Source organism: Poecile atricapillus, chromosome 2 (genome assembly GCF_030490865.1).
Source record: "Poecile atricapillus isolate bPoeAtr1 chromosome 2, bPoeAtr1.hap1, whole genome shotgun sequence".
Classification (NCBI taxonomy): domain Eukaryota; kingdom Metazoa; phylum Chordata; class Aves; order Passeriformes; family Paridae; genus Poecile; species Poecile atricapillus.
In genome coordinates, this window is record NC_081250.1 from 24,857,542 (window position 1) to 24,872,681 (window position 15,140).

Sequence of the window (15,140 nt, forward strand, 5' to 3'; positions counted from 1 at the left end):
CACACTTGGCAGGTTAATGGCCCCACTCAGCAGTTATCTTTCCCTTCCCTGCTCAGTGAATGTCCTCTCCTGCACACATTCCTTTGCACTTTTCTGAAAATCTCAGCAATCACTTAAAAGGGCTCTTCTGCTCTTTTTGCCCTTGCCCTCAAGGCCAAGCAGATGCTCCACACTTAGTAATTTCTTCAAGTAATGCGTCTCAGGGAAGAGGAGTGACTCTAAAATACCTTTCCCTCTCAGTTTTGGAATACTCCTTGACCCTTTTCTGGTCCTTGATAACTTTGAAATTATAGATAGATGAGGCTTTTTGGGAGGAATGCATTGGGTTGTTGTGACCCAAGTGCAGGATCTGGTACTTGGCCCTTGTTAAACCTCATACCATTGCCCTCAACCTGTTGATTCAATCCAGATCCTGCTGCAGAGCCTTCCTACCCTCCAGCAGATCAACACTCCCACACAGCTTGGTGTCGCCCCAGACTTACTGAGGGTGCGCCAGATCCCCACATCTGGATAATATATTAAATATATTAAACAGGACTATAGATAATAAATATAAATAATAAATATATTAAATAATATATTTAATAAATATATTAAACAGGACTAGCCAAAATTCTGAGCCCCAAGGAACACCACTCATGACTGGCCACTAGCTGGATTTAACTCCTTGCAGCAACACTTTTTGGGTCCAGCCATCCAGACAGTTATTTCACCCCATCGACAGTGTACCCATCCACACTGGAGAAGTTTCTCCAGGAGAATTCTGTGTGAAATTATGTCAAAGGATTTATAAAGTCTAGGTAGACACATCCACAGCCTTTCCCGCATCCACTAAGCAGGTCACCCTGTCACAGGAGGAGACCAGGATGGGCAAGCAGGATTTGCCTTTCACAAGCCCATGCTGGCTGGGCCTGATCCCCTGCTTGTTCTGCACATTCTGTTTGATGGCATTCAGGATGATCTGCTCCATGATCTTCCCTGGCACTGAAGTCAGGCTGACAGGACTGCACTGCAATACTCCAGTTGCGTGACCCTCCTCACCCTGTTTCCATTCTAACAACTGTATCATGGCTTTTCCCGCTGCATGATGAATTCCTGCTCCTCCTGTTTGTTGCCCATGCTGTATGCACTGGTGCAGATATACTTGATTTGGGCAATTGTTAGGGTAGAAGCCCTAAGTCCTGCACGACCACTTTCACACACCTCTGTGATTTCTAACACCTCAATGACACCTGCATCTTTGCTGCCATGTGACTCTCCATCCACCTCCATCCCCCTGCCACAAAGGCAGCAGACTAAGGGAACGTGCTGGCACACTATCCATCAAACACTGATGTACTGCCTTCAGGCTTATCTCTAGCTAGACTGGTTCTATCCCCTTTCCCCTTCAAATCTAGTTTAAAGCTTTCCCAAAGAGCCTTTCTAACTGGGCAAGATCTTTGAGATCAGGCATATCCCGTCTGTCACAAACATAACTGCTGTCATGTAGATTGAGCCATGATGAAAAAATACAGATTCTGCTGATTTCTTATCTCAGGTTTCACACCAAGACCACTTTCCTGGCATAGTATTTTTCATTTATTTACACTGCAGTTTAATTTGCAAAAGCACATACTGTTTAGTGTCCGGAACTCAATTTTGAGACAGTTCATCTGATAAAATGTCGATGTCTGCAGAAGAGATGAAGGCATCAGAGCTGGTCATAAGATTGCAAGAGTAGCCATACTGTGTCAGATCAAGGGTTCAGCCCAACAGCTAACAAAGGCAGTAAGCAGGGGCTTAGGAAGAGTAAGGAAAAGGGGGGCAAACTGGATAAATCTCCCAAGCTTCTTTCCTAACTCTTAATTCTTTTTAGCTCAGTATGATGAGCTTTACCATTTTAGTAACCCCTAACAGAGTTATCATTCAGGTACTTTCCTGTCTTTCTTTGAAGTGAGTTGTGCTTTTTCAATACTTTTTGCTGATCTCAAGCCACCTAGACACCCTTTATGGTCACAGCAGGAAAACAGTTACTTTGAGGTAGAAATTCATATAAAATGTGCCTAAAATAGATAAAGAAATCTTCGCTGGGAAGTGGACATTTCTCTGCATTCATTAGAAAGGAGCCTACAGTGACTAATTCAAGTGCAGAAATCTGCTCTGTAGATGCCTGAAGGTAGATGGAATGAATGTCCCTTGAAGTCTCTGCTTATCAAGTCACCCTTGACTGAAGGAAAGCTCTGGGCTTCTCAGCAGCCTACCTCCTCAGCATGTCCCAGCCAGCCTGGGGTCTGCCCACTGGCACTGTCACATCCACTCTGGCTTTCCCTCACCGGCGCCCAGGCTGGCCAAGAGGCTGCAGCAATGCTGGAAAACTCCTGATTGCTTCTCTGTCTGTTGCAAATCCCCCTGTGGTCTTTGCTTTGGGACACTCAGGAGAGACCTGGGGGTGAGCCCCTGCCACACAGCATAATGACTAAAAGCAGAAATGAGTTGTGTGTAATCAGCTGGAGAGGGATATGTACCAAGCCTGGTAGTGAAGGAAATGAGCAGAGCAGGGAGACAAGCAAAGTCTTATGCTAATTCAGTCATTTAGACTCCTGTACAGTCAATGAAAGAAAAGAAACCCTCAGTAAACAAGTCCAAGGGTGGATTTATTCCATCTGGGAAAGCATGCATGAAGTAGGACAAGTAGCAGTTTGTAGATGCCTAGGCTTCCTCTCTCCCTGTCTCTCCTGACTGATGGAAATCAGACTGTTTACTGAGAGGATAAAAGGGGGCTTTTAAATTACTTGAGTTAAAGAGAAATTTTTCTACTACAAATTTTGGAATCTTTCACTTGGAAAAGATGTGCCCTTTACGTGTGCTTTTCCATTTTGTCTCATCATCTTTTTTTTTTAACAGGTAAGATACAGAATCTATGTACACACAGATTTAGATTTCACAACAATTTCATTGGGTCATTAATGAAACATGATATGTTTTGCCAAACAAACTTTTAAAAAGCCAAAACTCTCTTTTTATCCAGATTTTACTCTCTCCTATAGTGATGTTAATCTGAAGTAAATCCACTGATATCTGCATCACCAAAGTATTTACAATGAATTTACACTAAAGATTAAAGGTGAGAATATAATTCTAGAGCACTTTTGCAGGGCTTACCTGACTAAATACAAAAACCTACAATGCAGGTATGATAATACCAAGTGGATCCTTCAGTTCGTGGAGGGCACTGAGGGCCCCAAGCTCTGGAGGGCATTGAGGGCAAGTCTGATCAACAGCTCTGGAGGAGTCAGGCAGTGCTTGGTGACCCAGAGCTGCTCTGCAAATACTGAATGATATTCAGAAGAAGACATGTGGGTGTGAAGATAAAGAAGACATTGCTATAGTTTAACTTTTAACTGTAGAAACAAGCAGAAGATGTCAACAGTGTGGAAAGGTTCAGAGAGTCTAATGAGATCTTAAACTGAACTCACTGGTTTTGCTGAATTCAGATCTTAAAACTGGGTTAATGTAAAGGCCACATGCATCACACTGCTGCTGACATGAAGGTGCTGAACTAGCTTCAAGTAAAAATAAGAACTGGCAGGAAAGAAGGCTCTTTCCCACACAACCAGGCAGAAATCACAAGCAAAGCCTGTGGTTTTCCAACTGAAACATGAGGGAAAGATGAGGCTACTAAAGCTGCAGATCATGGAAATGACAAGATTCTCTACTAACGCTGTGACCTAAAACCACTTTAACCCAGTTAGCTGATCAAAGGGAAATTGCAAATGGCCTACTCAAATATCTCAGCAATTTCTTAAACCTTGCATTCCTTAGCCCTGTTAGAGCTAAAAGCCACTTCTCAGCTTCCCATTCAAAAACCAGGAGCAGAAATTCCTACAGCATCTGGGGATTAGCACATTACCACAGAGCAAGGCAAAGTCCCTACTCACACCCTACCAGTGCATGTAAATACAGTGAGTGTCACCAACCAGTTAGAAAACACGAGTTCACTACTATCACCTAATAAAGAGATTGGTACCTCAAGGCATTCAAGAAGATATATGCATAGTACCTTTTACAACAAAAAAGGTAAAAACATTCCTGCAGTGACAGCAAGATATATTGATTTTCTCAACTGCTGAGAAAAATACCTGTCACAGTGACATCAGCAGATTCGTGGGTGAGGGTGCTGAAAAGGCTTTTGCAGAAACAGTCTGGCTTTTAGCTCTGTCCTGTGTCAAAGCAAGTGAAAGTCTCTACCTGGCCTTTGCAAAGCTGGGTGAAGGTTCCAGCACTGCCAGCCATGAGCAGCCCAGAGGCATCTGCATAAACTTGGGTATCCAGATAAGTTTCTGAGTATATTTTGGTTCTTTCATGATGATGTGAGGTAATGAAAAGGTTCTTTGCGATGACAAGATGTCAAAACATGTCACTGTCAAAAACAGCCTCAAGCAAGGCTATGTCCAAGCCCAGCTCTTGTTTACTGCCTTCATGCAGCAGTTTTTGTTGCTGCATCTGGAAGAAGTGGAAAAGCAAGCTGCTTTAATTATTTTATAGGTGGCAGAATTGCTCAGCTGGAGAGATGCCAGGGTAAATCGAAAGTCAGAGAGATCCTCTCAGGCAATCTGCCCTTTGGTGCTGACAGGGTGCTGGGTGTGCAGGATAGTACTGGTGGTTTTCACTGCCCTGTCACAAGCATAAAGAAAATAATGCTGTCTTTTTTCAGCCAGAAGCATGCTGAGCCAGTAGTGTGCCTTGGCAGTACAATCCTTCAGTCTTGCAGGTGACATTCTGCTATCGTGGCAGCAAGCTCCTCAAACACTGCGACTGATAATTCAGCTGAGGGAGAGGGCCATGTGGCTTTTGAAAGATTAAAGCTGTGTATAAAAGCAAGGAGATTCCTGACTTCAAAGACAAGTAAAGGAGAGCATGTTCCCGTCATTATCACTCCTCTGTACGGTCAGACTCTCAGGCAATACACAACAATTGCTCTGACTCTCAGCCCACTCTATGTGCACTATTTTCATGCATCTGCAAATAAAAAACCTGAAAAGTCAATGTCCTGAATGCTGAGATTTGATCCATTGTCAAATATTAACCACTGCCAAAGGCTCTTGCAGTCTTATGTACACTGCCATATATCACATATATGTGTTGCACATAGCTGTGTTTTGGGGTAGAAAGTGACAGTCCAACATAACCATATAAAGATATAATTCATGTGGAATTGTAAGCTATTTAACTTTTCTTTTAAGCATGAACTATGAACAGATACTGTGAAAAAGACTGTAGGACCTAATCCAACACGTACTGAAATCCTTGAGAGCTGCTACATCATAGCCTCTCCTCTGCAAATGTGTGCCAAAGAGCAAAGAATGTGGCCTTGGTAGTGCCAGAGCCTTTGTAGCATCCAAAAACAACACCCTCCACCCCTGCCTTCTTCACTCTGCTTTTGTGGAGGAGGCATCACATGGCACCCACAGGGATCTTATAGAGCACTATCAGATGTACACATCTGTCTCACTTCCAACCTAATTCAGCTCAAGAACAGGTTGTACATGGATCTCATTTGGCTCTGATGAACCTGCTAGAAGAAGGTAGACTTTGTCTTTTCTGGACAAGGAAAACAAAGCAGAGCTGGAGAGTACAGAGCACAGAGTACTGCACACTGGACCCCCAGAACACTGTATTTCTCCTCATCTCCTTGGAGTATCCTGGGTGACTGGCTCCAGCAGCCCTCCAGCAGGTGGACAGCTTGAGCATGTGATATCAAAACCACTGGAATCTGGCTGACAACAGTTTTTAGGAGACACTGCACACATTTTTTTTTCTGTGGTTCATCTTTTGTTCTAACATGGGCAGAAATTTGAAATTTAAAAGCAAACAGCTGATTTCTGTTGTATGATAAGAAAGCAGCAGTGATTATATGTTAAACCCTTGATTAGCAACTTTGAGTGAAACTCGCCTTTTCTGATCAAAGTGTGGTACACACAGTGCTGACCATGTTCCATTTTTTGACCACATTAATTTGACTTACAGATACCAGCACTATGAACAAGAAATAAAGCCATGTACTTTCATCTTTCAGCAATCCTACATACAGTGGACAGAAGGCTGTCAAGCACTTCAGTACCACCTGTTAAAAGTTTCTTGTGATCTACTACTAAGCTCTTATCTCAATATGTTTAAATTCCGTATTCATATAAGGGGGTTTGGTGGTTGGGTTTGGGTTTTTTTCCCCATTAGCAGCCTCAAAACTCATTGAATTCATGTTTTCTTCTTACATAGTGGCACAAGTCTACAATTCAATACAATTGCCCGTAGCTGGAATTTTCAGCATTTTCCTTTAAAGCCTAAGTGGGCCTTCAGCTGTTGTGTAAAATGTCATCACTGACACAACTGAGTGCTATGCAAAGCTCAAAATAAAAGATGGACAGATGAGTCTCTGGCCCCAGGCTGGCCCAGGGGCTTCTCTGCACAGCAGGTCAGACACAGCCACAGAACTTGGGCGTCACCAGAGACAGCACAGAAAGGGAAACCTATTAACCCTGACATCCTCAGCAGGACACACACCACTGCCTCTTGCTTGCAGCTTCCCCCAAGTTTTGTGCCAAGAGTCTAGTTTTGCTCTGAGTCCTAAAATGCCTAAAGCCTTTTGTGTTTTATGGGGATGGATAAGAGATTGGTCTCCAATTCCTACTCTTTTCCTTCCCCTAGGAGTGCACTGGGCACTTTTAGGTGCAGATGCCACTAGACTGCCAAGACAGTGCCGTGGGTGTCTCCCAGGGTGTTGGTCTTTGGGTGTTGGGAGGGAATGGTTTGGACAAGGAGTTCATTGCTGGGAAACACAACCTTTCCTTCCACCCCTCACATGCCCCAGGGACCAGAGGCACCAATGGCCAAAACCAAACATTTAGACCTCTGCATCCTGTGGTAATTTTCTCTCTTTGGACCACCCTGCTTTGGATATCAAACAGCAGTCACAGAACTGCACATCAGACAGAAATCTTCCTCAAATTGTTTCCTCAGAGATGCATTAGATTGCAAGAAATTTGGATATTTATGGTCACTTTTTGCAGTATCAACTTTCTCAGAGTTTTTAACATGTGAACAATGCATATACTTTGTAAGAAAATAAGTCAGAATTATGTAAGTATGGTTTGGGGGAATTTGTCTTTTATTGGACCAATTTAAATAAGAACAGAATGTCCCTAGAAAGAAAAGTTGGATTTTTTTTCTAAAGGGATTTCTCTGACTTTTTCTGTGAACTCTCCTCCAGGAATCAGGCATTTCTGTGTGATGACCAAATCTTTCAGTGCACTTTCCATTGACCCAGAGGTGAGAAATTAGATGGATTAAGAGGGGGAAAAAAAAAAAAAAAAAAAAAAAAGTAGTTTGCTGAATAGCACAACAGATTTTGTATCAAAAATTGATTTCAATTTTATTTCAGTGTTAAGTAAGCAAAAATTTTAATTAATAAAACCCAGTAGTATTCTGTTTCTGCATAGTATTTGAGAGCAGTTTCTACCATCACTATGGCACATACCTTATTTACTAATTAACATTTATTTATGCATATTATTACTAAATATGTTCTAAAAATCAACTCAACTAAATATTGATTAAATTGCTGCTTTTGACAAACATCTATCATTTACTACTAAAAATACTCTCCTACAGAGGGTTATTTGTAGCCCTCTTTCATTTGGCTTACTTTACAGCCAGATTTATAACACAGATTATATTTGCTTTATTTTACACTTAATGTTTCCAGAGTATGTCTGATCTGGTTTTGATTTCCATCTTCAGACAAGTGAATTTGCACCCTACAAGTGTTTCCACAAACTCTTGCAAGAAACAATGTGACAAACTCAAGACTCAGATATTTATGCTGTAGTTAAATAAACAAATAATTATTTATTATGTAGGTATCAATGTTTGGGCAAAGGTGAAAAATATTTTCTAGTCTGAGCTGAGCACTGGGCGTGCTGTAAGAGTCACATAATCCTCCCAGATATCTCACTCTGGCTTGTGTCTGTCTTTGAATAGTTTTATTTGCTTCCCTGTGCCTACCAAGGACACGAAAGTCTCATCTTGAGAAAGGTGATGGCAAAAGTGAGTAACTAGATCTCCTCTCTACACTTATCCTTGCTTCAGAAATGTTCTTGTGCCTCTCCTCATGTAAAAAATCTTCCACCAGCCCTAGGTGGAGAGGATACAGCAATGTGCAGGCTCTTTAGCCTGTTCTTCTCTTGGAGAAGTTATATATTTCAATTGGGAATAAAAACACGACTCTAAGTTACCATTTCTCAGAAGGAAATACATTACTGACAAGATTTGTGCTGCAACAGAATGATAAGTGGGTTGATTTTTTTTAAAGGCTGAATTATAAAGAATCTTCTTGAAATACCAAGAATTTTCTCCAAGTGCTTTTCAGTTGTAGATGCAATTCACCAGATCTTTGACATGACTATATTGATACTAAAAGGTGTCAGACTCATGGGGTTTTTGATATTTCAGGACTTCTTATGCTAGATCTGGGTAATCTGCTGACAACAAAGAAAGCCCACAGCATGCAGCACTGTATTTTCCTGTTTCTTACATAATGATTTAAAAGGAAGAGCCAAGTTGTGATCTTTATTTTTAACTTAGTTAAAATGACTTAATTGAGAATATGGTTGGAAAAGGACAGACTATAAAAAGAATAAAAAATGAGTTAAATGAGGACTTGGCCTGGAGAATGCAGAAGGAAAAAATAAAATGAAGCAAAGATAAAGCCTACATCCAATGCCTAGACAAAGATACTGAGAAAGTTGTGATTGGTCACTATGGCAACAGATTTTTAAATGGAAATAAAATGCTTTTAATACTGCAGGCACATTTTTCTATACAGATCTAGTAAATTAACTCGGGCTCATTAAAGTGAACATAATTTTACAATACGTATTCTATATAATGTTGGAAACAGCAGTACACAGAAAATCAAAATATAAATAGCTATAAGATATTGATGCTTTTACCATATTACTGGTTCAGTCATTCAGAGGCTTAGGAGCTAAACGGTAACATTACTTATTTTCTTTCCTCAGGGAATGTTTTAATAACTGGTGTAAATCAAGGCAACTGCAAGCTTAAATGAGAAATATTTGCTTTTATTTTCTTGGCTTTTATACTAATGGTCTCAGAATGGTGAATAAACATATTAAGCTCCATTCCATGATGCAAGAGTTTGTTCATACATCCTCCCACTGCACAGTGATGGAGATAATTCCCTTTGCTCCACATCCCACACAACAGCATCAAAGCCAAGCCAGCCTTGCATCATGGATGCACATTTTGGATGTCTGTCTACAAGAGCTGGAATTCCTGCAGTTGGAGCAGGATTTATCCTGTCCACTAGCAATAAAACCAGCGTATAAGATGATGTGCATATCTTATTTTAGATTAACACAGTATATTGTCACACAGTATTTTCACTTCTTCACCTTCCAACTTGATCTGCTGTGCTCGGGGAAGGTAGAGGTCAATACCCCAAATGAGCAAGATTAACAGCTTACATTGCTCAGAAATGTAGCAAGCAGCCACCGTGTTTGAGTGACTGATTTATCAGCAATGATTGGGAAACACAGGCAACAGCAGAGATTGAAAACATTAATCAGAGCACTGGCACAACCCCGTGGGCGTAGGACGATTATGAAGCCGCATCGGACCTGCGCTGTCCCTGCCTCTTTGCTGCCTCCAGCCGTGTTTGTGATGCACTGCTTAATTTGTGATATCTCCTCTTCCCTTCCACACATTTACCCTTTCGTCAGATTCTTCCATATGCTTTATTTTGGCATTGCTTCAAATTCAGTCCTTCAGAGCAAGAATAGTTTTATTCCCAGGCCAGCAAAGAGTTTGCTCTCTGGTGTCTGTTTAAAGAATACCAATACTGCTTCTGCTGAAAGTGTTTATATTTTCATACATCAGCATTTTGATCCAAGAAAACTGGCACTGTAGAGCAGTTTCAGAACTAGAGATCCTTTCACACTTTGGCTGTTTGCCTGTCCTAAAACTCCTGTCACTTTATTCAATATATATTTAATATCAAGGAGATCATTTAATACACAGGCGCCATCTCAGAGACACCATCTCAGGTCTACACAAATCTCACTTTGACAGACAAGGCAAAAACTGTTGGGAAGAGCTGATGATGATCATCTTCAGCCAGCTGCTGCCATGGTTCAGCCCCAGCAGGGAGCCCGGCCAAACAGCAGCAGCTCCACATCAGAGTGGGTAGGGGAGAGGCAGCAGCCTGCAAGGCACTTTCTATTGGCAGTGGATTATTTTTGCTCTGAAAGAATGCTTGTCTTTAAAGAACTGTTTTCCACAGGCTTTGTTGAAACCATAGTCCAAGCCTCACTGCATCAGGAGGAAAAAGAGGTAAAGATTCACATTCATGTTTAAGTCCTACTGTTTTACATACTGTTGGGTACTCAGACATCAAACTGCAAAATACATAAGAATTTTCCACTAAGCATAGATAGGCAAGACATGTCTTCTTCATGTCTTAGAAATACTGTCCACCTGATTTTAAATTCTGCGTTCATGCTTCGTGCTTACAACACTCATGCCCTTTGAACCAAAGAGAACCTTCGAGCATTCTGGTTTGGTATCCATGGTACTTCTTATAATGATTTTGTAGAACAAGTGCATTTTGCACATACTTTTTATAGGCCAATAAACTAATAATTATCTCAATAGTAGTTTTTGAAAGACTATTTTTAATGTAAAATACCCTAAATTTAACACCACCCCTCCAATATTAATGGCTAATCCAACTCTGAGTTTCTGAACATGCTAATAAATACACTGATAGCAGGAACTGGAACAATGGAAATGGATCCCTGGGGCTGAAGGTGGAAAGAACAGGCATAAAAATAAAAAAAACCCTGTGGAAGGGTGGGCTAAGTTTTCACCATGAAGAGAAGAACCTCCATGAGAACAAAATTCTGGATTTTTTCCATCAGCTTTTGATTTTGTAACATGTGTGTACCTTAAGGCTTAAGCTCATCAGTTGCTCCCTATTTCTAAATGACTCTTGCTTTACTGAAAATAAAGCTGCAAGGTCCCAGCTCTCCTGGGCACACAGGTTCCCTGTTCCTAGGAGCTGTATTTCACTGACTTGGGAAGTTTATGTCTAAATGCCTTTCAGTATCTGAGACCATTTCCATCCCTTGCAAATGAGAATGAAAGTGAAATAATGTAACAAAGAACAAACAGAGGATTCAAAACTAATGATACTAAGAAGGTTTCAGGTCAAGCAGTCACAGGGATGAATTTACAAAGATGATTTTTCTCAAAAGATGATTTACAGCTGAGCACCCGAAGAAGATAGTTTGCACCCGGCAGAGCTAAAGTGCTTTTGTCCTAATAAGAAATAAAGCAAGAAGCATGGGGATGATTTATGTAATCTTCACACCCAAAGTCAGCATCCTGGAAAAAGAAAATCAGATAAAATATAATGACGGCTAAAGCTGGCAGAAAGATGTGCAGCAGTGAAAAAAAAATCAATATTAATATTAGGAAAAAAATGTGCTAGATGAATAAGAGAGCTGGGCTTAATCCAGTTTGGGAGCGAAGAGCTGACAAGAAACAAGGGATACACTTGGCAGCACAAGGGATATACGAGGTAATATAGCCCACTGAGTAAGACTTGGTCTGATGCTGAGATGCTGAAAGGGCCAGGGCAGAGTGAGGGGTTGTGATCACTACTGCAACAGCATTTCTACAAGCATGAGCTGTTCAGAAGAGATCAAAGTATGGGATTAACTCAAGGATCTGTTTTTTGCTTCAGGCCCACAGATCTGACATCCAGTGCATTTCCCTCCTTACTCTGTAAGGCTCCAGAGCAGAACAGGAGGTGTGCTCCTGCTGTTGAAGTGACCCCTATTAGCTGGCCACCAACCTCCCTGGCAGGGTGTGCTGGGACACTGCTGCAGGGCAGCTCCCTCTGAGAACCTTTGTGACACCACCTGTGTGGGTGACCCTGCATCCACTGCTGCTCTCCACACCCCGTGGCGCTGCCACAGGAACAGGATTGCTACAGGACAGGCTGGCTGGCCAGGACTGCCAAGGGACTGCCAGGGGACTGCCAGGGGACTGCCAGGGGACTGCCAAGGGACTGCCAAGGGACTGCCAGGGGACTGCCAAGGGACTGCCAGGGGACTGCCAGGATGTTCACCATCACAACTTGGAGCAGCCCCATGCTTCTGCTTGCATCACCACCATTCTTTGGGAGCATTTCTCCTTTTGCTGGCTTCCTGCCTGCCCCAGCATAGAGTTCAGGATGTTGATTTTCACCTCCAAATTCCCTTCAAGCTGCTCCCATCACTTCTGTGAATTATGTGGCTGCCAACAGATTACTGCTCTACATCAGCAAGTGTCAGTGAAGGGGTGCTGGCTCCTCAGGAATCGTGCTCTGCACAGTCTGGCACTATGTCTTTTCTCATTCTCTGCTTAAGCCTGTCTTTATCTTCTTATGAGCAGTCCCCTCTGATTTTCATTCACACTCCCTCTCATAACACCACCCCAATGGTGCTCACACGCTCACCTCCAGGCAGCTATCCCCTGCTCAGCTCAGCTGCTGGGTGCCCAACCTGATAAAGGACATGACCCACTGAAAGCAGTGGAAATATTCCCTTGACTTCAGTGAACTTCAGAATAAGCCTGTGGTAATGCTGATGTAGAGGGACTCCAGCAGCCCAGCTAAAGCCAGAGACAAAGATCTCATCACCTGAAGTGGGAAGCAGAGTGCACCTCAAGAGGCTGTCTGCTCTGCTCTTGTTTGCTGTGTAACCTTCACACCTGCTATGTATGAGCTGCTGTAACCACTTTTGAGGGGCAGATCCAGCCTGTCCCCCGAGGTGCAGATGTTTGTGTGCCTGTGGTTCATCCTGTGCTGTGTGGCACTGCGTGGAGCACAAGGAAGGGTTGGGGGAAGGAGTTGTCTCCCTGGAAAAAAATGTGCCTTTGCATTATTTCTGTAATTTAGACAATTGATCCTAAATGTGGAAACCATGTTTTTTTACTGGGTACAGTATGTGAATGCACAGCACCCATGAAAGTGGCCTCAAGTCTAACTTATAAATAATGTAAATACTGTAACTGCCACTTATTTAACCAAGGGATGAGCTATTGTTTCACAGCACAATGTTCAGAGTATTTGGCAGAGCTGGGGATTGGGTGACATCGGTGCTGACTTTCAAAATCAAACTGCCACCTTGTGGTATGGTGTGGGAGAAGTCTGCAGGAAATCGTACAGACAACAGGAATACAAATATATAGTAAAAACTGGTCCCTTTTGTCCCCCCATGTCTTACAGCATTTATGTATTCTTCAATATGTTTTGACTATTCTTCAGGCAAATGAATAAAAATTATGTCGTGCTTTAAAAAGACTATCATTTTGTGATTGTTTGTCAATGCAAAATACAGAAACATTTTATTCTTGTGTAATTGTACTGAAACCATGCATATGAATAAATTTTTTCAACGTTCAACCCAAGTGCAGCTTACAGGAAAACACTAACTAGTAAGGCCACATAAGTATCTATATAAGCTATATACATATGTATAATTGCTTCTTTTCTCTTTTAAATTTAATGATGTTAAGAAAAAATTCTGTGGGAGTCAGACCAGGGCCGCACAAATTGCTGAAGGTGAGCAAGCTATAATGCATAATCTGGTCTGAGGTGCTGTTCCTTCCTGTGCATACTCTTGGACCATGACAAATGTAAGGTAATTTTTAAAGCAGCCTTCTCTTTCACTGTGGACCAAACCAGCACAAATTACTTCACCTTGCTTGTCAACCAAGAGCAAGCAGGATGGATCAGCAGATGTGCAATATCGGTTACAGCAACGTGCTCGTGCATGCCAACCTTTGAGCAGAAGAGAGGCATGGAGATGTCCCAGCACAAGCCTTTCAGCCAGATTGAACGTCCTCCTGTCATGTAATGCCATTTATGAAAGATGATAGATAAAAAGATAATCAACTCCAAATTGAAAGTGTAGCTGAGGTGGACAACTGATTGCAGCCAGATATCAGTGCTTTGTGCATCCATGACTTTCCAGGAACATAGTGGTTTAAAAATAAAGTTGCAGGTAACAAAAAGCCTGTAAGATCTGGAGTTCATATCCTGTTCCTCTCCTTGTACCAGAGAAGCTGGTACACTTTTTTTAAAGCCTGAAGTCAGCCACTACTGAAAGTAACAAAGTAAGCAGGAGGTTCTGCAGGAAGGAATGTAAAGGCATGAAAAGCCTAATGCTGACTTTGCTCTTAAGCCTCAAAAGACACAGATGAGCTCCCTGGGACCTATAGCACCAGGGCAAGACATTTTCCTTCCCCTTGTGTCTATTACAATGTACATTACCTTGGGGAATTAGTTTTTGTAAAGCATTTTTCATTTAGAAGTACACAGGCAGAAGGAACTCACAAATATGAACTGCTGTCTGGTGCCACCTTTGCTGAGCACAGGTTGTGGGAGACAGCTGGTGAGCAGTCCCATGGACAGGGGTCCTGCAGGTGCTGATGGGGCTGCCTGAGGAACCTGGCCTCTGGAAACCCTTCGAGCAGAGAGGCTGCTCTGACTTCCACTGTCACCTGGCTCACATCTCTCCATCAGCCCAGTTGGCAGCCAAACTCACAGGAAGGAGAAATATGAAGATTTCTTTATAATGGTGTATGTGGTGGTGTCTACTTTGCTGGGTGATTTAAATCAAGGGTAAATAGTGTCCTTCTAGCTATGGTCTCACCCAGAAGCTCAGGTGGGTGCAGGTGTGAACCACTTCCAGGTGATGAATGGCAGCAACTCATGCTAGCTACATGTGGGTTTTCATCCTCTAACTGCTGCCAGTATAGGAATGGGGCTGGCAAAGACTGCAGGAAAAAGCAGGGAGGGGGCAGTGTTCAGTGGGTGATGGACTTGTGAGAGAGAACTTCTGAATTTAGATGAAGGGTGAGCAGGGGAAGAAGAGCCTATGGACGCATGAAGCCTCCTGTGCTTGCAGCTGAGTCAATTCACACACAAACCCCCTGCAATGTATGAGATCCCCCACCCCATGATGCAGCTGTACAGCCCTGCAGGCCCGTTGTGCCAGCACTTCTCCTTCCAAGGAGAAATGCCTGTTTCCTCT

General features: G+C 42.4%; 1 protein-coding gene across 1 annotated transcript in view; it reads left to right on the forward strand.

The window, feature by feature from the left end:
• The window catches only part of DYNC1I1 (dynein cytoplasmic 1 intermediate chain 1), a 411,944-nt gene that overhangs the window by 151,323 nt on the left and 245,481 nt on the right, over positions 1–15,140 (forward strand). The window lies entirely within an intron of this gene.